The sequence below is a fragment of the Mastigoproctus giganteus genome, chromosome 12 (assembly GCF_048544385.1).
Source record: "Mastigoproctus giganteus isolate SK-2022 chromosome 12, ASM4854438v1, whole genome shotgun sequence".
Lineage (NCBI taxonomy): Eukaryota > Metazoa > Arthropoda > Arachnida > Uropygi > Thelyphonidae > Mastigoproctus > Mastigoproctus giganteus.
In genome coordinates, this window is record NC_143586.1 from 169,479,163 (window position 1) to 169,504,059 (window position 24,897).

Below are 24,897 nucleotides of genomic sequence, written 5' to 3' on the forward strand. Positions count from 1 at the left end.
AAACTCAATTATAGACAAAAAAATTCCACTTTTTATCATTCAGATTTTCTCGGTGACCTCTGAATGTAACATGAATAATGCATTTCAAAACTTGTCTCCAAAATTTTTTTTTAGTTATACTGGTTACTAAATCAGCATCAATTGTTTTATTTGTGCACCAAAATCGTATGTTATACAAGCAGAAATGTGAACAGAGGAAGCTTCGTGCAGATAATTGTCTTTTAATTTTATTAAATAAATTTTTCCAGTCAGATATGCCGTTTATCCAAGATTTTTTTAAATCTGCATTAGAGCGATCTCCAAATAACCAACATGGTTCACAATACACGAAATCTGATTTTTGAGAATAACATAGCCATGTAACTTGTACTTTAAGACCAGCTTTTGTTGTTTTACTATAATAAAATTCAGACTTTTAAAATTCAGAATTAAAATAAAATTCAAAATAAAATTATTTTGTACAGTAATCGGAAAGGGCCCTTTAAGCTGGCATGGAACTGAAGCTATTAGTATTAGTAATGGCCACACAGTGAAAGGAAGCCTATAGCTTATGCTGCACCAGCCTAAATATAATAATAACAAAAAAAAAATACAAAAAATAAAATAACAAAAAATGCATAAAATAAAATAAAAAGAATAAAAACAAATTAATAATAATAATAATAAAAATTAATAAGTGCAAAGGAAATGGACAACCTATGCATTTCCCTCCTCCCTTAGGTAATTATCCAGCTGACCTTCGAAATTCCCCAGACTGTAAGCCTTTACCACCCATGTACGTAACTTATTCCACTAATTTATAACTTGCTGGCTAAAATAAAACTTCCTGCAATCAAGTCTAAATAACTCCCCCATAACTTGAAATTATGGCCCCTAGTTCTGGAATCATTTATAACCGTGAAAATTTCGTCCTTATTCATTTTGCTTATGCCTCTCAGAGCCTTAAACACCTCAATCAAATCTTCTCTAAGGTGCCTAGTTTCCAACCCACATATTCGAAGTCTTTCCTCACATGGATGCCCTTTTGCCGATCTCACCGGGTGAGTTACCCGTCTTTGGACCCTTTCAAGAAGGATGTCTTTCTTTAGGTGGGTCTCCATACTTGATCATAGGCAATGCTTCGAGACTGTAGTATTCATGCAAGATGGTGCACCTTCCCGCACTGGTCAACAAGTGAAGGTACTACTCTGTTCAACATTCAGAAATGATTGCATCATTTCTAGGGACTTTCTGCAGTTCTGGCCAGTCCTATTACCAGATCTCAATCCCAGTGATTTTTGGCTATGCGGACACCTGAAAGATAGAGTTTAACGTGGTGGCATACAGACACTTGTCAATTTGAAAGCAAGCATTGAGCAGCATGTAGCAAACAACATGATGGTGGGACTGTTAGTAATCCTGACTATAACCCCTATGCGCAAGCACACTGCAGATGACCACCCAGGTGTGAACCAATGTAAGCAAGGGTCGAAGTACCCACAAGTGCCCACACAACATGGAGGAATGCCACCCCTCTGTGTTACCAGGCAATACTAGGTGGTAGATGACTCTCATCAACAGGTGCAATACCACCACTTTGCTTATTGGAGGCTTGAAATGGTGGAATCCTTGTTAGTCTCCAGAGCCAAGTTCCGATCAACCCTTCCCCATCTCTTCCATCATGCAGTATGACTGATAAGACTTTTCAGGTTATGATGGACATCATGTCAAGATCCAATCTTCCTTACATTTCGAGGGGGACAGCTCTAAAATGGTGTTCGCAGGCCGGCCGCTAATTAATACACCGGGCCGGGGTAGTCCTCTTTTCTCCTTCCCTCTCTTCATCTTATACAAGTTTTTCTTTCCTCCCTGGGAAACTTGTTCCCCAAGGGAGGAGGGCACTGATCACTGCTTCCAGGTAGCCAAAAGGCCAAAACACATCACACTACAGAACACACACATAAGCTCACAAACACAGTTTTTCTTTCCTGTCACTTTCTCCCGTGCGGGACAAAATTTTTTTTTTTTCTCTCACTCTCTCTTGGCTTCCTTTTTCGTCTGTCTTCATCCAGCATGGGATATTCCTATGTGCTATGTGGAATGAATTTTTTTATTTTTATTTTTATTTTACATGACACACACTGCCTTACCTTGACAGAGTCTGTAAAAACTGAACAGAGCAATGAAGTGGAGATGAACTTTTGTTCTAGGAGCCGCCCATACAAAAACACAAAAATAAAAATAATAAAAAAAAATTAGCATTATAGCTCTAAGTCAGCTTCATCCTAAGATGCCGAAGTTCTAATAAGGCCGATTTTGGTCAGGTGCAAATTTGAGAAAAAAATCCACTTTGCTTTACTGTAATTGTTTCAGGGAACAATATTTAGCATTTTTACTTTCTAACAATATTTTACATTATTGCTCTGTTACAATATTTTGCTTTGTTGCTTTATGTAATTGCTGTAGCCAACAATGTCGGTATGCAGGACGTTTCATCACAGATGTTGAAGTTCTAATTAGTCAGTTCATCCTAGGATGCGGAAGTACTAATAAGTCCGATTTTGGTCTGGTGTGAATTTGAATGCAAATAACTATGCGGTTACTTTCTTTTGAGTGACCACATGTTTTTGTCTTGTACAGATACTTTATTGTGGATACTTCCTTCCAGTAAAATCATTAGTAGTAGTGCTTTATTGTACTAAAGTAATTCCTTATGTTTGGGGAAACGGTTTTTGCTCCTAATTGATGTAACACTTTCAAATTCTCGCAAAGTGGATCATCTGAACACAATGTAAATTAGAAGGACAGTAAAAGAGTTGATAATTGGTGCCATTGGTGGGCAGCATTTCAACAAACAAATTTTCTGTTTATACTCCGGGACGACCCTGATCAGAGGAGATCCCAAAATAGAGAGAATACAAGAAACTGCACCATGTTTAGCAGTCACGGATTGATTGTGTGAAATTATACAATGTGCCAAAAACCACAGTAAAACAAGAGAAGTGATGGGGAGAAAATCTATTTTTCAGCGGGGTTTTTCTTTTTATTACAGCTCAGAACAGCATATGACCTTGGATTTATTCGGCTTCTGTACTAAAACTGAATTTATCCCTTTGTGATGACATCAAAGCGTAACAGGCAAATATTTTCTAATGATACTTTTTGAGCAGCTGTTAGTCGCAATCTGTTAGCTTTGTATTGTTAGAAAATATTGCAGTTTTGTGAAGAAGACACATTTCAAGAAACAATCCGTTATTCATAGCGGATGATTTTTTTTTCTTCTTTTGCACACAAGTTTTCGAAGTTTATAATGCAGCTATAAATACAAATATTAAATATTTTCTTGAAATTTCGTTAGAAGATCAAATATACATCCAAGGAAACTGCTGTTCCAATATTGTTCCCTAAAAACAATTACAATAAAGCAAACTTTTTTTTTGATTAAATGCACATTGCAGTGTTATCAGTTTTACACCAGTTTTTTTCCCATTTCCAGTGTGGCTTCCAGTAGATGAATTTACTTGATTTTCTGTTAAATACCTTTCCTATTTGTTTTCCACACACAAACACATAACTAAGGAGGTCACAAATTAATATGAAAACAATTAAATAAAATTAGTCAAAGATGCCGGGCCCCCAAACAGCCCGGGCCTGGAGCTTTGCCTTGCCTGCCTACATGGTAGCTACGCCACTGGTGGTGGTGATGGTCATGGTCATGGTGGTAATGAAAGTACTCTATTGAGAATAAGTAACAGCAGATTGACTTCTCTAACAGGGATGCATTTCTTATTCAAAGTGTATGGGGAAGGAATCTCATTGTGAAGGATTTGACATGATATGTTAAAATAATGATGCTTAAAGTACAAACTCTGGTTTATCTTAAAATTCATCTATGTAGTAATGATTGAAATTGTACTAAGCAATGTCAGAGTTTGAATGTTACATAGTTTGAGGCTTTCTGCCCAAAAATTTATTAGTTCAAGAAGTACACCTTTTGGCATCTCTCACAACTGGGTTGTCAGCCACCTGCTCACTAATAAGAAACAAATATTTTGAAACAGTACCATTGGGTGGTGACAGTATTCAACTGACAACAAACTGCTCTAATGGAGAAGTGTTACTTATTTGAAGTATAAGTGGAAGGCAAGTTGTTGTGTTGGACCATCACAATATGAGATTTTATAATAATGATGTCTAACCTACAAACTTGGTTTGTTTTAAAATTCAGCTATGTTGTGCACTACACAATGTTGCAATTGCACTAAATGATGTCATTCCTCTCAATAATTATATAAAATATATAATCATATAAAATATAAATATCAAAATGCCAACAACCCACAAAACACATGTAATGATGTGAGAAAAAGGAAGCACTGAAGAGGATAAACCCCCTTTGTTCAGTCTCTTGTTCTCTTTGCATGCAAGTAGTTCTAGCTGTCTTGGGCACCAAATATTTAAATTTGAAAAACATTCTTTTTGCTTTGATTTGAAGAACACTGATGTGCCATTTCTAGAGCCACAATATGCCATGAGTGGCACATGTGCTGCATGTTGAGCACCCCTGCGGCAGACAAAAGATATCCTACATCTAGTAAGCCACCAATACTAATTGCTTCAAATGCAGCTGGGTGTTCTGTAGAGGCAGTGGCAAATTCAGGGTAGGGGCACCAGGGCACGTGCCTCCCCTGTTGTTTTTCGGAAAATATTTACCAATCTTTTAAATTCCCTTTATCTACAAAAAAAATATATTTTTTTTCATTGTTAACATAGGATTTTATCTATTTTTGCATTGTGGCTCAGCTATTTTCAACTGACTACAGTTGGCAACACTGATGCCATTGCCATTCTAGTTCGAGGTGTCACGCAGTTTGGCCGTGCGTGATATTTACTTCAAAGTAATTCAGACTTTAGCTGTGTGCCTGTGTCTGCCAGTCACATTATGTTTGAGTGTCATATTTGTTTTATTCTCTGCATTATTTTGTGCCTTGTTTGTGCACAAACAAGGCACAAAATAGTGCTCTCCTGTCACAAATGGTGCCCTTCCTGTCAATTTTTTCTGAATCTGCCACTATGTAGAGGAATACCTTTCTTATTGAGGGAATAAAAAAATCTGCTTTGGCAGTTTTCTAGCACACCTCATTGTAGAAATGCAACAGGAAATTGTGATCAACAGTATGCAATTTTTTTTCTAAAATTTATAATACCAGCAAATGCAGCACCTTTTATAACTGTAAATTATGAATAAAAACTTCATTGAATCCTAGTGTGACAATGGTAGTGCAGATGCATTTGGACCCAAAATGAACAAAATTGATAACTAACCAATGCTGATCAACAAGCATGTTGTTTGCTAATAGGTAAATTTTTTCTGCCCACCTTGATCAGCAAAGAGAGTGAATAGAGGAGAGCTGGCCAAGTGGGCAGTATTACAAATACTACAAAGACAACACAGTAAATAGCTGAGAAGAATAAACAGTGACAAAAAACATTATGCAAGGCTGAACCTTAACCTTTAAAATGACTGCCTCAGTAGATTATGAAGTGGCTGGCTAGTGTAATGCAAAAATGTAATCCATTAAAGAAATTCATGCTGCCTAGTTAGTGACAACCATGTCAGGTTTTAATGAAAAAGTTAAAAACATAAAATTATAATTCATGTAAAATTAAAATATATTGAAAATGGAATCAATGTATTTTACCAGAAAGCAATGTATTTTACTATAATTTTGATTTAAAAAGAAAAAAAAAGTGGAAATTCTGTTCCTCATGATTTTAAACATTTCTAAATGCAATGGAGTTCTCTTGCTGGTCAGCTAGATGGTCATTTCTAAGAAGACAAAAAATACACAACCAATGAAAAAGTTCAGTCCCTTAACCTTATTTCACAATAAAACATATTTTAAAAAGTTAAAACTTTTACAGCAAATTACTATGTTTATAAATAATATCCATCCAGGAACTTTCATTCAATTGTATGAAGTTGGAGGATTTCCTTGTTTTATATCTTTTAGCAGAACAAACTCTGCCTTCAGAAACAGTTGCCCTAGTTAAAAGGTTAATCTGACAGTTAGTTAAAAGAGACCACATGCTACCTAATCTAAATCCTGAAATAGGCTGTCATTTTTTTAAGCAAATGGCAGGTTTACTTTTTTGGCAATGTCATTTGTGTGAAAGTAATGCAATACTGAGCCAATTCATTATGAAAGCAAAGTATATTCTACTGTGAGTGATAAGACCAGTGTATTAGCTAGGCAGCTGAAATAGTACGGGCTGCAAAAAATACATGATGATTAAAAAATTAGACTGCTTTTTTTTCACATTCCAATTTGTCCTTGGTTAAACCCTCTATTGATGTGGAGAGGTTTGTTAATGGTTTTGCTTACTGTTCTATGCTTACATAAAACATTTTTGAGTTAAAATTCAAAAAATTGCAATATATGTATGTATGTAACAACTTTGTAAGCTACTGTGGGGGGGGGGGGTATTTATTTATTTCTTTATATTTTTTATTTTTTATAGATTATTTTAGACCTTATTTTAATCTATCCCTTAGCTATTTCTTTCCCCCTTTTCCTTGGAACCATAAAGGCTGTTGTTGTTATTTTCTTTATTCCTTTGAACAGGGGGGGTCCTCACTTCCCTTCCAAGACCCACAAGCTATCTGCTGCGCAGTTAATCGGCACCCTTCTTACTCACTCCTTTGTCATTAAGGTTTTTTTTGTATCAGAAGATCCAAGTTGGAGGAAATACTAATTTTCTCTTATTTGTGTTATTATCTCCCCGTGCTAGAATAGTTCCCGTGACTTACAGTTAATGCTTGGTGTCAATATCACACATAAAGCTCATGATAAAACAAACTAGATTTATTTACTTGTTTATACAAGATATTTACACACACTATATAATTCATAATATCCAAATTCTTACAACTAATTATTAATATACAAGGGGTGATTCAATTAAGTTTCACCTTCATCCTATATACTCTAGAGAGGAATGTTCTACAGAATAAATATTATACACTGTTATTACTAGTTATACATTCCATAAACTTGGCCCTTTTCAGGTTTAACAACTTTCCTTATTTCTCAGATACTTCTAATCACAGATGAGTAACACTCACACACTTTCTTTCTCTCTTTTTCCCTAGTTAGTGACTCTAATTTCTATCACTTACGATAGTGTTCATCTGGTTTCAGTTCTTTACTGACTGTCCTGTCCATTACTTTTTCTTTCGTTTATTTCTTTATAACACCGTTTCTGTTAATAAATATTCTACATAAACTTACTTGCTTTCCTTTTCTACCACCTGGATGAGTTTTCCTTCTTTGCTTCTTCAGCTATTTCCTCGCTGGACTTGGCCACCGCAAACTCGCTAAGATGTGCTCCCGGCTCAACCTCAGACGTTCCTATTGCGCACAGGATCTTCCTCCAGGACTGTTGTTTTTTTTCCTCAGTGGATAACTCGAACGACCTTCCTTACTCTGACCCTTCCGCTTTTTTTTTGCTATTATTCTACCCACTATACTTCCATTTTTTCGGAACTTTCTATATGCGCTTCCCGCACTCCCAAAAATATCTTTCCGCCACTCTCATGCCTCTCCCCGGAATTTCCTCCGGATCCTCCTTCCAGGCTTCGGGACTCTGACTTTCGGGCTCTCTCCCGTCTTCTTCCTGCATCCGAGTTTTGTTTCCAACTCTCCCTTATTTTTCGTCCAATCATATTTTTCTCTCTCTCTTCATCTTTAATTTCATTCGCTTATTTTTTTTTCTCGTCGTCCGGACCCGCGTCTGGTAGGTCGAGCTCCCTTCTTTGTGTCGAGAACATCCGGGCACTAAGCAATCTATAGAACTATCTTTGGGATGCCCACTACCACTTATCTCTTCCGTCACGCTTCCTTCCAAGACACCGCCTGTGAAATTTGTGAGAGTGCCTCCCGTGTCGGCCTGCTTGTACTTTGTTTACAGCACGGACACGGTGAGCTCTCTGATCTGGGTCTTCCCTTTGGATGGAGTACCGAAACCACTTTAGGGGTGTGGCCGTTCTTTTGTCCCCCGTTACCGTCAGCAGGCCACAGCCCTTTTTCTGTACACACGAACTGTGTCAAACTGGCCTACCTATTGTATCACCGTTCGGTCAGCGCTCCCCCTGCTGTTAAGCTAATCTCTCAGTATTGAAAAGTGCACCGCACAAGCAAATCTGCTGAGTGCTTATCTGTTAAAAACATTAGATATTGTAAATTATAAATTCCAAAAAAAATATATGTAAGAATAGTTCTTACACTACAATTTTTCATACTTGTAAAACACCTCTTTCCTCATCTGTCTTGGGATCCAAATATTGTTTGTACACGCCATATATATTTTATATGGCTAATCATAATTGAAGTACATGTATTATGCTTCTACTACTACTATTATTACTACGGTGTATTTCAATAAGGTCAAATAGTATAATGTATTTTAAAATTTGGAAGTTCTTTGTATAGTTCATTTTAAAAAATTAAGTAACCTTACATAAAACTGTACCTTTACAGTTTTGTCTTTATGATTTTATTGTACAAAATAATAAATACATGAAATATAAAATAAATAGCATACAGAAGAGCAAAACTCCATTTTTTTTTTCTCTCTTTAATGCTGGCAGTTTAAATTTTTGCATCAAACTTGGCCAGCCACTAATATGAAAAAACCTAATATATTTATTGTCACTTGTTGGTTCATTAATCACCAGCATTTTCTGTGTTGCTCTTTGTAGCATTTTTAATATTGCCCTTCTCCTCTATTTCATTTCCTTTTGCTATTCAATGTGGGCAGTAAAAATTGATCTCTTAGAAAACAATACAAACGTTGATGCACCAGATAATATCAATTTTGCTCATTTTGGGTATGATCTACCAAACATATGCAGTGTCTTCAGCTGTCCTACCATTGCCCCTAATGTAAAAGTTTGATGAATTTCAATAGTCCTATGTAATGGCTTCAGTACAATGTGTTAAGGAAATTTGAAAAAAAGGCCATAATGAACAACCAGATACACAATGAATTTGTAAAGTAATGGCGGCATCATTACATTGCAACTTTAGACTCTATTAGTAATAAATAGATTTTATGGGCAACTGATGAGAGACATCTATTACAGAGTCACATTATAAACAAACCTTCCAATAACATAATGTGAGTCTGATTGACATCAGCAAACTTAAGTACTTAAGTCACAAAAAAACTCACTTTCCTGTTGCAGTTGATGATAAATTCCATTTAGTAGCTCGTCAGGAGTTCCAACAATACATCGAGGCAACAGCTACAAGCAGGCCAGTGGTTCCAGAGGGATTCTGGACAACGTGGTGGGCTAGCATGGCCGTGTCAAGATGTACCATTCATATTGTATAGAAATATACTACAAATGCTGAGCTTGCCCTGGGACAAATAATGAGACAGTTATAGGGACTTACAGTAGACTGTAAAGAAACAGGGGCTTAGAGGGGAACAGGTACCCTGTGTGTTATCAGACACTCAGTCTAAAACACTGATGGATCCAATATCTTTCTATTACAGAAGATTTAGGAGAAGTCCGGTTGGCCTGCCTCCCTAAAATCCACTCATGCACACCTTCTCGATGGTAAGCCCTGTTACATCACTTAGGTGGCAACAAACGTGAAGAGTGGTTCTCTTCAAGATGCCTGGTCAGCGTGAAGAGGAAAAGACCAAACCCTCCAGCATATGACAGCACGACAAAACAAATGGCCCTCAGTCACCAGCGGCTTTCACTCCCCCTCTTACGGCAGTGAGAGGATCAGAGTGGAAGCAGAGGGTGGTAAGAATCTCTGAGTATGACCAGGCTGCCATGCACAGAAACTGAACTTGACCTGTTACAACGTAAGATCACTCATCGGTGAAGACAGGATATTAGAGCTGGAAAAGGAATTAGAAAATGTGAATTGGAATATCATCGGTTTGGCTGAAACAAGAAGAAGAAATGAATCACTTATAAGTTTATCAAGTGGAAATCTGCTGTACACCAATGGAAACAGTGAAAGGAGTGAAGGTGGAGTTGGGTTTCTGGTCCATAAAGATTTAAAAAACATTTTGGAATTCAAAAGTACATCACCAAGGGTGTCAAGATTAATACTCAAGATTACTAAGAGGTACAAGCTAAAGGTTATAATGATTTATGCACCAACATCGAGCCATGATGACGAAGAGGTTGAAGATATATAAGATATATACACCGAAATTGAGAGTCTTCTAGATGAGCAGAAAACCCACTACACTATTATTATGGGGCACTTCAATGCTAAGGTGGGAAAAAGACAAAACAGTGCAGAAAGGGGAACTATAGGAAATTTTGGAATTGGTGAAAGAAATGAAAGAGGTGAAAGACTTGTGGAATTTGCAGAATCTCAAAAATTGTCAGTAATGAACACTTTTTTCAAGAAAAGGGTGAACAAAAAGTGACATGGAAGAGTTCAAATGGATTAACAACTAATGAAATAGACTTCATCCTCACTAACAGAAGATATATTGTGAATGATGTTACCGTCCTGAATAAGGTAAATGTTGGAAGTGATCACAGAATGGTAAGATGTACACTTGATACAGATGTAGGAAAGGAAAGGAAAAAACTGATTTGAGTAAATAATACAAAGGTCTTTGAGATAACAGAAGAGGAGAAAACGCAGTATGTACTGGAACTTGTGATCAAGTTTGAGCTTCTGCAGACTGCTCAGGACCAAGATATCGACGAGGAATATTACAACTTTCTGAAAGTGATAAAGCCCAAGAAACCTATAGGGAAAAAGAAATCCAAAGAAGAAAAAATTAGTCAAGAAACACTTGTTATGATGAACCGAAGGCGAAAAATGAAGAGCAAGATAAACACTGACAAGGTAAAAATTGAGTATACTGAGTTATGCAAAGCCATTAGAAAGAGACTCAGAGAGGACATAAGAAGATTTAACACAAGAAAAGTAGAATAAGCATTAAGGGAAAACAAAGGATTTAAATCAGCAGCCATGAGCAGTAATTAGCATTAGCATTAGTAGAGGCATTTGATGCAAGAAAGCAAGCTTATGCAGCATCACCCAAAAAAAAAATAAAGTAAAATAAATAAATAAAAAATAACCACTTCCACTTCACCCCTCTGTTCGTTCAAAATACCTGTCCAGCTGAGCCTTAAACTTATTTAGGCTATCAACTTCCACGACAAGGGATGGAAGTCTGTTCCACCTACCAACCACCCGCTGGCTAAAGGCACATTTCCGCACATCTATCCTATCTGTCTTTCCTCAATTTATATTTATGCCCTCTCAGGTGATTATTCTGAACAAGAGGAAGAATCCCATCAGCATTGAGCATGCTCAAACCATTCAAGGCTTTGTACACCTCAATCAGATCACCTCGCTGGTGCCTAGTCTCCAGACACTGTAATTCGCAAAATTTAAGCCTTTCTTCGTATGAGCACCCCTTTGTTCCATTTACTAATCTTGTTGCCCTTCTCTGTACTCATTCCAGCAGCTCTACATCCTTCTTGAAATGAGGCCTCCAGGTCTGTATACAGTACTCTAGGTGTGGCCTGACCATTGCCTTATACAAGGAAATAATCACCTCCTTATCCCTGCTAGAAAAATTCCTATATATCATTGACAATACACCATGAGCTACTCTTGCAGCCCGTCTGCACTGCTCAGAGAACTTCATATGTGCGTGCACAACCACCCCCAGTTCCCTTTCATTCTCTACCACTGTCAGTGTAGTACCACAGAATTGATACGTTGCTCTGGGGTTGCTGTTTCCCATATGTAGTACTTTACATTTGTCAATGTTAAACTTCATTTGCCACCTCTCAGCCCATCTGCTCATCCTTTCCAGATCCTATTGCAGCAGCATAGTGTCAGTGGTGTCCTTGACAACCCTGCCAACCTTCGTATCATCTGCAAACTTGGACATTAAGCTTGATATACCATCATCAATATCATTTATAAATACAGAAAACAATAAAGGACCCAATACTGAACCCCGAGGGACTCCACTAATAACATTAGTCCACGATGAGCAGTGTCTATTGATTACCACTCTCTGTCTTCTCCCCCTCAACCACCCCTTTATCCATAGCAGCAATTTGCCTCCAATGCCACACTGCTCCAATTTGTGCAGCAGTTTTCCACGTGCAACAGTATCAAAAGCCTTTCTAAGATCCAAGTATATAATATCAAAGTTATTCCCTGCATCCAGTTCTTTTGTGACTGCATCATAGTATCCAATCAAATTGGTCAGACAAGACTTCCCCTTAACAAAACCATGCTGTGTCCGAGCTATAAATGAAGTCTTGTCTAGATGATCCTGCAGTGCTTTTTTAACCAGTGCCTCCATTAATTTTCCAGGAACAGAAGTTAAACTCACAGGTCGATACTTGTGTCAGCCTTTGATCCTCCCTTGTGAATTGGGGTCACGTTTGCACATCTCCAGTCCATGGGTACCTCCCCTGAGTCCAAGGAAGCTCTCATAATTATGGCTAAGGGTTTGCTTACTTCCTTTGCTGCCTCCTTTAATATAACTGGATAGATCCCATCCACCCCAGGTGCCTTTCTAGTGTTTATCTTCAACAATTTCTCCTCCACTTTACCCTCAGTTATTACAAGATTCTCTAGCTTACTGCTAGAGTTGAATACACGTCTGGCATTTCCCTCGCTGAATAACTCCTCATGTGTGAATGTCGATGCAAAATATTCAATTAGTTTGTTAGCTACCTGAGCAGGGTCATCAACAGTTGACCCATCGATATCAAGTGGACCAATCTGATTCATCCCCTTCCTTCTAGAGTTTACATAAGTAAAGAATTCTTTGCTGTTTTTCTTCGCATCCCTTGCCAAGGATCTCTCGTAATCTGCCTTCGCCTGCCTAACCTCCTTTGTAACTTGGTTACAGATCAACTTGTATCTATCATAGGCTTCTGTGTCACGTGTTAATTTGTATGTAGCCCATGCATTTTTCTTCTCTGCCATATGCCTCATTAGTTCATCTGACATCCATTTAGGCCTAAACCTTGAACAATATTTCTTAGTTGGTATGTAAAATCTAGTAGCTTGCAAGATAAGTTCTTTGAATGCTTCCCATTTTGAATTTGCTGTTGGTAACATCATCAGTTCATCCCACTGTATAGAATTTAAATACTGTCTCAGTCCATCGTAGTTGCCTTTATGAAAGCAATACCCCTTCCCTTTGCCCCTAATGGTAGTTACCTCTTTGAGTAACTCCCACTTCAGAACACTGTGACAAGTAGAATAAGCATTAAGGGAAAACAAAGGATTTAAATCAGCAGCCATGAGCAGTAATACAGAAAGACAAATGATACTGAAACTGAAGAATAGCGATGGTGTACTTATAAACAGCAGAGAAGGCATAATTCAAATAGCAGAAGACTACTATAGAGAATTATACAAGGAGCAAAAGAATGATGCCAGCAATGGGGAAGATGGATTGCAAATTAGCAACACATACGACATACCCGATATCCTTCCTGATGAGGTAGAACATGCATTGAAGAAAATGAAGAATCAGAAAGCCCTGGGGAAGATGAATTTACTGTAGAGTTGTTAAAATTGGGAGGAAGAGACATAACACAAAAATTGGCAAGGCTCTTCACAAAGTGCATTAGAAAAGGTGTGACTCCTAAGCAGTGGAATAATGCAATCATAGTTTTGCTGCATAAGAAAGGAGATAAATCAGAAATTGGAAATTATGGACCAATTAGCTTGTTATCCCACATCTACAAGTTGTTCACAAGGGTCATTACTAACAGATTAGAAAGAATACTTGATGAGAATCAACCAAAAGTGCAAGCTGGCTTTAGGACAGGATTCTCAACTATGGATCAAGTTCACGTAATATCACAGTTAATGGAGAAAGCAAATGAATATAAAACACCATTATGCCTGTCATTTGTGGTTTATGAAAAGCCATTTGACTCCATACAGCATAATGTTTCGGGCACTGAAAAGACAAGGCATAGATACCCCACATTTATGATTTTGAAGAAAATATATGAAAATGTTACCTCCTTTATTAGACTAGACAAAGACAGTAGAAAATTTAAAATCGAGAAAGGAGTTCGACAAGGAGACACAACATCTCCAAAGCTGTTTACTGCTGCCCTTGAGGAAGGTTTCAGAAGATTAGACTGGTTGCAGAAAGGAGTTAATGTGAACGGAGAGTACCTAAACCATTTACGATTTGCAGATGACATTGTGGTCATAAGCCACGATCCCAAAGAATTAGAGGAAAATCTTAATCAGTTATGCACAGTTAGTAAGGATTTTGGACTAAAGATGAATAGGGCTAAAACAAAAGTAATGATTATCAAGTATGCCACAGAAAGGGAAATAATGATTGAAGGAGCAGTAATTAAAAAGGTGGAGTCATATACTTATCCGGGACAAGTTATTAGCTGTAATAATGGTAAATGGATGAAAGTCAAGAGAAGAATAAATTTTGGATGGATAGCATTCAGGAAATATAGTCACATACTGAAGAGCAATATCCCAGTTTGTCTGAAACATAAAACAATGAACCAATGTACACTCCCCACCATGACTTATGGAAGTGAAACTTGGGCACTCACCAAAAGAATGAAAAGAAGCTGAGAACTACACAGCGAAGAATGGAGCAAATTGTATTGGGAATCAGACTGTTAGATAAGAAGAGAAACACATGGATTAGGCAGCAAACTCAAGTAAAGGACATTCTTATCAAAACTAAAGAACTAAAATGGTCTTGGGCAGGACACATAGCTCAAAGACATGATGACATATGGACTAAGAAAATAACAGAATGGTACCCAAGAGGAGCTAGAAGAAAACCTGGAAGACAAAGGCGGAGATGGATAGATGAAATTCATGAGTTTGTGGGTAGTAAATGGATGGCCAGTGCTCAAAACAGAAGGAACTGGAAAGTTGCTGGAGAGGCCTTCATCCTGCAGTGGATTGAAAATGGCTGATGATGATGATGATTATGATGATAAAGAAACATGCATTTAGAAAATTATATTTCTAATATGAAACCGACATTACTGACACAAGTAGTAAAAAACTAAGTACAAACAACTGGCATGACTTGGCTAGCACCAAATTCTCATGGTGTACACATAGTTAATGCAGAGAAATGCAGTTGATGAGTACATGAAACCCAGAGGTACTTGATATGGGGAAAGTGTGTGATCACATGGACATCTAAACTGTAAAGTCAGGATGAAAGGAGAGGAAAGATGTAATATTATGGTTATTTTTAGTTTGGTTGAGATTCCTTAGTATAAGTTTAGCCATTTGTGACAGGAGAGTTTGCTTTGATCTATTCAGATAGGGTCTAGATTCAGTACGTTAATAAAGAACAGAGCGTTGAATGGAAAGTGCTTTTTGATTAAACTGAGTCATATTAGTAGAGGGACCAGTGTTGATTTGGATCTTGCAGCTTTCCTAGGAATTCTCCAAGCTATGACTTCCCACATCTCTGGTTAATCAATGTCAGAGTTGTACAGTTTTGCAAAGAAGGAAAGGTTGTTGTACCAAATTGAAAGTGAAAAATCAGAGTAGTTTAGTCAGTCAACTATGAAAGTCCGGGAAGTGACAGGTTCATAGCTGGACTTTTAAAAAAGTCCATTTAAGTTTTTCAGTATTCAAGAGAAGAGATGTTTTTGAAATTTGTGTTGGCCATGCTAGTCCAAACAGGGGAAGCATAAAGAATATTTGGCTTGATGAATTTGGAGAAGAATTGGATTATAATATGGACAGAGTGGATATGTTGGAAGATTTTGTTTTGCCAGCCAAATGGCTCTTATGAGTTTTTTGGCCAGGTAGTTTAGATGAGTAGAGAAATTGAATTTGGAGTCGTAGAAAATTCCCAGATCCATATGGTGTGATACAACAGAAATTGTTTGCACATTCAGCGAGGTGGTTATCAGAAAGATGCTTTTTTTTGCGAGATTTTTAGGGGTTCCATGAGAGATTGAAGGATCTGAGGTACGAGGCAAATTCTTGGAGGGTGCTACAGATCAGCTCTTGAGTGTAGGTAGCTGATTGACTTGACTCATGTGGCAATGATTTTAATATCTTCTGCATAAGACATTACATTAAGATGTAATGTTATTAAGGGTTAGTAAGAATGGTTGGAGGATTGCAGAGAACATTAATGCCGATAGTGTCCCACCCTGGGGGATTCCAGATGCGCAAATGGAATGATAGGATTTGTTTTTGAAATTTTCTACAAGGAGCCTTTCTTTGAGGAGGTTGACAAAGAGATTTAACAGGTTACCATTGATGAGATAAAACTGTTCGAGGAGATTCAGCAGAGAGTATGTTGAGACTGCACTGAATGCGGAGCTGACGTCGATTTGATTTTTATAATTAAGGGCCTTCAGAATTATTTGGTTTGCTGCGAGATGGTTGGTCAATGTGGATCTGTCAATAATTCTGTAGTGGATCCGACTGTGATGTACTGGGAAGAGTTGTTTCCTAATTGTTGGTAGGATAGATCTTTTTAGTAGTTTTAGGACAGAGAATGAGATTGAAATTGGCCTGATATCTTTGTTGCTTTTAACGTTTTTGCATTTTGATAGTGGAAATATTTTGTAGTGAGCCCATTTGGAGGGGATAAAGTTATTATTTATGGCCTGATCGAAAAATAAGACAAGAAGGTCTACAGTGTAGGAACTAGTGATTTTGATCATGAAGATCGGTATATTGTCATGTCCAAGAGTACCTTTGGAGGGGAGATTTTTGATTGCATATTATCACCTCTTTCAAGATAGAAACACTGCTTAATTTGTTGATGGACAGCATACATTCTTTAAATTCTGGCAAGGATTTTTTTCGCTGTTGAAGTGAGTTATGTGTTCCAACCAGCAGCTGAAATTGAAATTTGATGCTAATGAGTGGGATATTTTGGGGTATATTGTAGAATTTTTCTTCATCCTATTAGATGTGAATTGTTGGATTTCTTTCCTCTTTTTTTTTTCAAACTTATTACGGTGATCTAAGAAATTTAGATAGTCATTTCCATAATTAGATTTTTTAAAGTTCCTGAAAGCCTTTTGTTTTAATTTGAAAAGGAACTCAAGTTGTGGTGTCCACAACATGATTGAGGCCAAGTCGAGAAGAAAGCACGTGCCAACTCTGTAGGACAGTTGGCAAAACTATTTCAGGGGTACAGATTTAAGAGCTCCACACAGATGTCTTGCTTCAAATGTTTGAGGTTAAAGGATCTCTTTTTGTAGACTGGGTTCTTATCAGACTGGAATGGAATATTAAAGGACAGTTGTTTTGATATTGGATCATGGTCAGGTTCAAATGCAATCTGATAGTGGGAGTTTGGGGGACATAGCAGCGTTAGAGAAGATTTGGTCGAGTGTGTTTTTATCCCGAGTGTGTTGTAGGCCATGAGATTAAAGGCTTTAAACCTAAGCTTTCAAACTGTGATGTTACAAATTTAAACAGATCATTAGATGGTAGCAGTAAATTAAAGTCTCCACCAATAATAATGGAGTTGTTTTTTGAGATTTTAGTGATAGCCCAGTTTACAAATTCAGAAAATCTTTCCACAGAGGACTTAGGCGGCATATAGACAGAGATGATATCCAAAAAATTATTTGTTAGATTAGTTCTGATGTGGATTGCTTCGAAATTAGATGAAGGGCATTTGGATTCTGACACTATCACAAATGAGTTCTTCAGGAAGATGGCAGTTCCTCCACCTTTTTTGTAGCTCTAGATGCCATTGAAGTTGGCGATGAAGGGTTAATGAAATCTTCTTGTTTGGAAGAAGTCCAGGTTTCATGAGTAGGATGAGATCATAGAATTTAGACAGGGTTATGGTTTCCAGAGACTTCTGAGGTTCTGAAGGAGAGTTTTAACCTACAGAGGTGACTTATTTAATTGGATTTCTCTTAGGTATGTTTCCTGGATTTTTTAATAATTTCCCTCTGCTTTCTATGGTCCACCGCAATGTCATTCATCTTAACTGTTTTAGTTGGATTTGCATATGGATTCTGGGGTGTAATTCTGACAGGTATTCCATTACAATCAGCCTCAACAGCAAATGGTGAGGCTGCTTCCATTACAATCAGCCTCGCCATTTGCTGTTGTCAAGCAAAGCGATGAGATCCTTTGGTTTATTTCTAGTGCATTATCGCCTATCAAAGTAGTGCACGATTTAATGCTGTGGTTACGATTTCCTCTTTTCCGGATTTTTTGCCTCTGAGGCATTTAATAATTCCGTACAAAATGAGCTTATTAAATATACAAGGCTGGAGCCAGCAGTTCTTCTTCAGCTCTAAGAGGGTTGATTTTGAGTATGACATTTCCATTAAGAAATACACTTTGTTAGTTAGCAACAAGGGCGTTTTCACAGAGCTGTTGTCAGTTGTGAGCTTGAGGAGTATTGCCAAGTAAGATTTGTTAGCATATATGTTAGGCCTATCTGCTACCACGTGGCACGAAGCAAATAGGTTTTGATGTTTGGGGATGAGCATTACTTTATATTTCAAATTCAGTACTTACTTTTTTTTTTTTTTTTTACTTACATTACATTGACAGCACGTAACAGGGACAAAGAACCCTTTTGGCTGCGCTCTTCGATATGATTGGAATTTAAACATAAATCCCATATACATGTGAAAACTGGAAACATTAACACTATGAGACACCGCACAGAAAAAAAGGCAGCCATACCAAACTAGCACCACCACCATTTTCAAAATCTTACTGGTATTGGGAACTATCAACAAGCTATAAGTTACATATGCCAATAAGTTCAATAACTGATAATGCTGTATTTAAAACTAACAAAAAAATTAGTTAAAAATTCACATAGAAATCTCAGGAAAACTTGGGTAGCTTAAAGTAAACACCCCAATTTCAAAATAGAAATAATAAAAAGATTTTAAAATAAAGTTTAATACTGGAACCTTTTTACAGTCGGTGGTCATTTCAAATGCACATTTATGTCTCCGCCTTCAATTTTCTGTCTTTACTGCACCTTGAAATGCTCTTCAAAAAAAAACCTACCTGAAATATAGTACTTTAAAATTAGTAAAATAGCTAACTGAGAAGGAGGGGAGAAGAAAAGTTAACTAAACTGTTACCCATTGTTTTACTTTATTTTTTGCTTTGTACTCCACATCATAATCACCCAATACATCCATAACAATAACTTGAAAAAAGTGTACATTTCCTTTATCACATATATAAAAAATCATATTACAGTACAGAAAACTGAGTTACACACACAAAAAAAAATAATGATAATAAATAAACGCTTATTTTTAAAAAGAAAATATGAAATTTGCCATTAATTTTATGACAATACTAAACTAATATTATGTCAGTAATACTGTCATAATATTTATGACAATAATAATAATAATAATAATAATAATAATTACAATAATATAATAGGGAAATAGTGAGCCAGTAAATCAGAGAGCCTTTATAATGGGAGATTTCAATTTCCCGAATATTGACTGGAATTTGTGGGTTAGTCACTCACAACACTAGCAAGGCTTTTGTGGATTTATTGGATGATTGTTTTCTATATCAGCACGCTAGGGAGGCAACTACAGGGAGCAATACTCTTGATCTGATTATCAGTAGTGATTCTTCATGCATTAAGAATCTGCAGATAAAGGAACCACTAGGTGGCAGTGATCACAGTGTGCTGTGATCAAAGTGTATGCTGTGATTTACTCAAAGAGGTAACTATCATCAGGGGTAAAGGAAAGGGTTTTTGTTTTCGTAAAGGCAACTATGGTGGTCTGAGACAGTATTTAAATTCTATACAGTAGGCCAACTGATGATGTTACCAACAGCAAATTCAAAATGGGAGGCATTCAAAGAATTAATCTAGGAAGCTACTAGGCTTTACATACCAACTAAGAAATATTGTTCAAGGATTAGGCCTAAATGGATGTCAGATGAACTAATGAGACATATGGCAGAGAAGAAAAATGCATGGGATACATATAAATTAATGGGTGACATGGAAGCCTATGATAGATATAAGCTGATCTGTAACCAAGTCACAAAGGAGATTAGGCAGGCAAAGGCGGATTATGATAAATCTTTGGTAAACTCTAGAAGGAAAGGGATGAATCAGATTGATCCATTGGATATTGATGGTTCAACGGTTGATGATCCTGCTCAGGGGGCTAACAAACTAAATGATTATTTTGCATCTACATTCACACATGAGGAGTTATTCAGGGAGGGGAATGCCAGAGGTGAGTTAAACTCTGGCAGTGAGCTGGATGAATTTGTAATAACTGAGAGGAAACTGGAGGAGAAATTGTTGAAGATAAACATAAAAGAGGCACCCGGGGTGGACGGGATCTATCCAATTATATTAAAGGAGGCAGCAAAGGAAGTAAGCAAACCCTTAGCCATAATTATGAGAGCTTCCTTGGACTCAGGGGAGGTACCCATGGACTGGAGAAGTGCAAATGTGACCCCAGTTCACAAAGGAGGATCAAAGGGCAGCACAAGTAGTTATAGATCTGTTAGTTTAACTTCTGTTTCAGGCAAATTAATGATCGCACTGGTTAAAGAAGCACTGCAGGATCATCTAGGCAGGACTTCGGTTATAGCTCGGACACGGCATGGTTTTGTTAAGGGGAAGTCTTGTCTGACCAATTTGATTGGATACTATGATGTGGTCACAAAGGAACTGGATGCAGGAAATAACTTTCATATCATATATTTGGATCTTAGAAAGGTTTTTGATACTGTTGCACATGAAATACTGCTGCACAAATTGGAGCAGTGTGGCATTGGAGGCAAATTGCTGCTATGGATAAAGGGATGGTTGAGCAGGAGAAGAGAGAGAGTGGTAATCAATGGGTACTGCTCTTTGTGGACTAATGTTATTAGTGGAGTCCCTCAGGGTCCAGTGTTGGGTCCATTGTTGTTTTCTGTATTTATAAATAATATTGATCATGGTATATCAGGCTTAACATCCATGTTTGCAGACGATACGAAGGTTGACAGGGTAAGGACACTAATCGCAGTACGCTGCTGCAACAGGATCTAGAAAAGTTGAGCAGATGGGCTGAGAGGTGGCAAATGAAGTTTAACATTGACAAATGTAAAGTACTACATATGGGATGCAGTAACCCCAGAGTAACGTATCAACTCTGTGGTACTACATTGACAGTGGTAGAGAATGAAAAGGACCTGGGGGTAATTGTGCAGGCAGATATAAAGTTTTCTGAGCAGTGCAGATGGTCTTCAAGAGTAGCTCATGGTGTCTTGTCAATGATATACAGGAATGTTGCTAGCAGGGATAAGGAGGTGATTATCTCCTTGTATAAGGCAATGATCAGACCACACCTTGAGTACTGTATGCAAGTCTGGAGGCTTCATTTTAAGAAGGATGTAGAGCTGTTGGAACGAGTACAGAGAAGCACAACAAGATTAGTGAATGGAACAAAGGGTTGCTCTTACGAAGAAAGGCTTAAGTTTTGCAGATTATAGTGTTTGAAGACTAGGCAACTGCGAGGTGATATGATTGAGGTGTATAAAACCTTGAATGGTTTGAGCATGCTCAATGCTGATGGGATTCTTCCTCTTGCTCAGAATAATCGCCTGAGAGGGCATAAATTCAAATTGAGGAAAGACAGTTGTAGGATAGATGTGCGGAAGTTTGCCTTTATCCAGCGGGTACTTGATAGGTGGAACAGAATTCGAGGTTTCACTGTGGAAGTTGATAGCCTAAATAAATTTAAGGCTGAGCTGGATAGGTATTTGGAACAAACGGAGGGATGAAATGGGTGCGGGGTTTTTTTTGGCTGATGCTACATAAGCTTGCTTTCTTGCTCTGCTAATGCTAATAATAATTATTACAATAATACAATGGGCATTTGAAAAGTTCATGGCCTGAGAATGAAGGATTTATTTGAGGAGTCTGGTAACATGTTACTTTTCATAGTTCCCTTTGGAGTCAATACACATTTGTCACCAATGGTGCAATGTGCTGATACCAACTGCAAAGAAAAAATTTTTCTTTTGGCCTTATAGAAATGCATCCACTGCAGCAATGATGCCACTGTTAGTCAGAAAATGGATGTCATCCAGGTATTTTTAAAATTAGAAAATAGGTGAAAGTCTAATGCTGCTCGACCTGATGAATATGAGGGATTGTCCAAGATTTCGAAGCCGCACTCAGCAGTGCAGCCATAGCAATGAAAAACTTGTCAGCAAGTGCATTGTCTTGGTGGAATAAGACTCCTTTGGTGAGTTTATCTTTAATGTTTTCATGTGTTCTCACAAGGTCTTTGTAACATGCCCCTGTGACTGTCTACCCTTTAGCCATACTAGCAACACTCCAACAGTATCCCAAACACCAATGCCATCATCTTGCCAGCAGAAGGAAGTGATTTGACTTCCCTTACATGGGTAGAAGAGCTGTGTTTCTACTATTTGGACTGCTCCTTTGTCTCTGGCTGAAAGTGATGGACCCATATCAAATCCATCGTCACAAACCATACAAGGAAATTTGCTGGATCTACTTGAAAATAATGCAAATGTTCACTTGACTTGACAACTCTTTTTATCTGCTGTCAACAACTTTGGGACCCATCGTGCTGACACCTTTTTCATAGCAATTAGGTACCACATAACAACAGAGGTTGTTCTGTAACTAGGTACTTAGGTACGGTACCACATAACAACCTCTGTTGTTATGTGGTACCTAAGTACCTAGTTACGTTTTTTGCAGTGCTAGCATTAGCATTATTAGTGGCATATGATGAAGAAAGGAAGATTATACAGCATCAACAAAAAAAAAAAACAAAAAAAACTACCCATTTTCCCTATTATTTAAAACTATAAACTTCCACAACAACAGATGGAAGTTCATTCCAGTAATCAATCACCCACTGGGTAAAGGCAAATTTCCACACATCTATTCTGCAGCAGTCCTTACTCAATTTGAATTTATGCCCTGAGCAAGAAGAAGAATCCCGTCAGCATTGATGCTTGCTCAAACCATTCAAAGCCTTAAACACCCCAAGACATTGCAATTTGCAGAACTGGTAAGAGCACCCCTTTTTGTTCTCCCTCATCAATCTCGTTGCATTTCTCTGCACTCATTCCAGCATCTCTACATCCTTCCTAAAATAATGCCTCCAGACCTGTACACAGTACTCAAGGTGTGGCCTGACCATTGCCTTATACAAGGAAATAATCACTTCCTTATCTCTGCTTGCAAAATTCCTGTATATCATTGACAAGACCCCATGACCTGCTCTGGCAGCCTGCCTGCACTGCTCAGAAAACTTCATATCTGAGTGCGCAATTATCCCCAGGTCTCTTTCATTCTCCACTACCCTGAGTGTAACACCACACAGTTGATATACTTCTTTGGGTTACTGCTACCCATATGCAGCACTTTGCATTTGTCAATGTTAAACTTCAGTTGGCACCTCTCAGCTCATCTACTCAATTATTCTAGATTCTGTTGCAGTAGCGTACCACTCTTACTGTCATTAACAACCCTACCAACTGTCGTATCATCTGCAAACGTGGAAATTTTGCATGATATACCTTCATCAATATCATTGATAAATACAGAAAACAACAATGGACCCAACATCAAACTTAGGGGATTCCACCCTAAGTTTGATGTTGGGTCTGGACTAACATTAGTCCAGAAAGAGCAGTGTCCATTGATTACCACTCAACTATCCCTTTATTCATAGCAGCAATTTGACCTTAGTGCCACACTATTCCAGTTTGTACAGCAGTCTTTTATGTGCAACAGTATCAAAATCCTTCCTGAAATCCAAGTATATTATGTCAAAATTATGTTTTGCATCCAGTTCCTTAGTCACTGCATCATAGTAACCTATCAGTTTTAGACAACCTATTAGACAAGACCACCCCTTGCCAAATCCATGCTGTGATTACAGTATAATTGCATGCCTGCCGAAATGGTCCTGCATTACTTCTTTAACCAGTGACATAATTATTTAGCCTGAAGAGGCAAATAATAATTGAATCACAGATAAAATTTAGCCTGTTATCCTTACAGGTAGAATATCCAAAAACCAGTGATCTCAGGACTTGGCAACTACCAGTTTTTGGATTTTCTTCCTTTTTTTTTTTTTTATTTTCATTTTTGGTTTATAAGCAAATAAAGCAAATTTGGTTTATCGTGGTTTAACAACCACGAGTTGTCAAATTAATCAAATTAGTGAAAAGGCAAGCTGCCAAATGAACATTCAGAATCTTTAAGTTAAATAATATTTAACTTTAACTTGAATATAATAACATTAGGAAAACCAGTTAATCACCCAACAGCACTAATCAGAAAACAAGTTTCACAACTGCTGAGCCACAACTCAGGCAGTTGTGGCTCATCATCTCCCCTTCCATCTGTCAAATCCCCAAACTGGCCTGCCCTCTCAGCAGTATCATGTGACTCACTCATTACAGTTGTTCAAAAAAAAAGAACAAATCAATGGTTGATTCCGACAGTTTCTCCCTGTTCATTATCAAGGCTTGTAGTGCTTTCACCACTTACACGCTCCTTTGCTTCATATCTTTCAGCATATTATTAGGTGTGTGTCCAGAACACCAATATCTAGAACAACTACATTGTCACATATGTTCCCAAAGCCAAAAATTCAAGGATACTGAAGGATTTTTAGCCAAGTTCAAAAGAATTTTCTCTTCTTAAAATATTCAAGAAGGTGATTCATGCAACACTGATCAACCATTGTTTCAGCCGCAGACCGCCATACTTGCAAAGAAGTGTTAGCACATGACAGCACAACGAAACAAATGGCCCTCAGTCTCCAGTGACTTTCACTCCCACCTCTTATGGCAGCGAGAGGATCAGAGTGGAAGCAGAGGGTGCTAAGAATCTCTGGGT

The 24,897-nt window shown here is 37.7% G+C and overlaps 1 long non-coding RNA gene across 1 annotated transcript in view; it reads right to left on the reverse strand.

The window, feature by feature from the left end:
- Window positions 1-19,031, reverse strand: part of LOC150077585 (uncharacterized) — a 46,113-nt gene extending 27,082 nt beyond the window's left edge. The window contains exon 1 of the long non-coding RNA XR_016547673.1: window positions 18,938-19,031. This is a non-coding gene — a long non-coding RNA (uncharacterized LOC150077585). The remainder of the gene's footprint in view (window positions 1-18,937) is intronic.
- Between the last annotated feature and the right edge of the window lie 5,866 nt (window positions 19,032-24,897).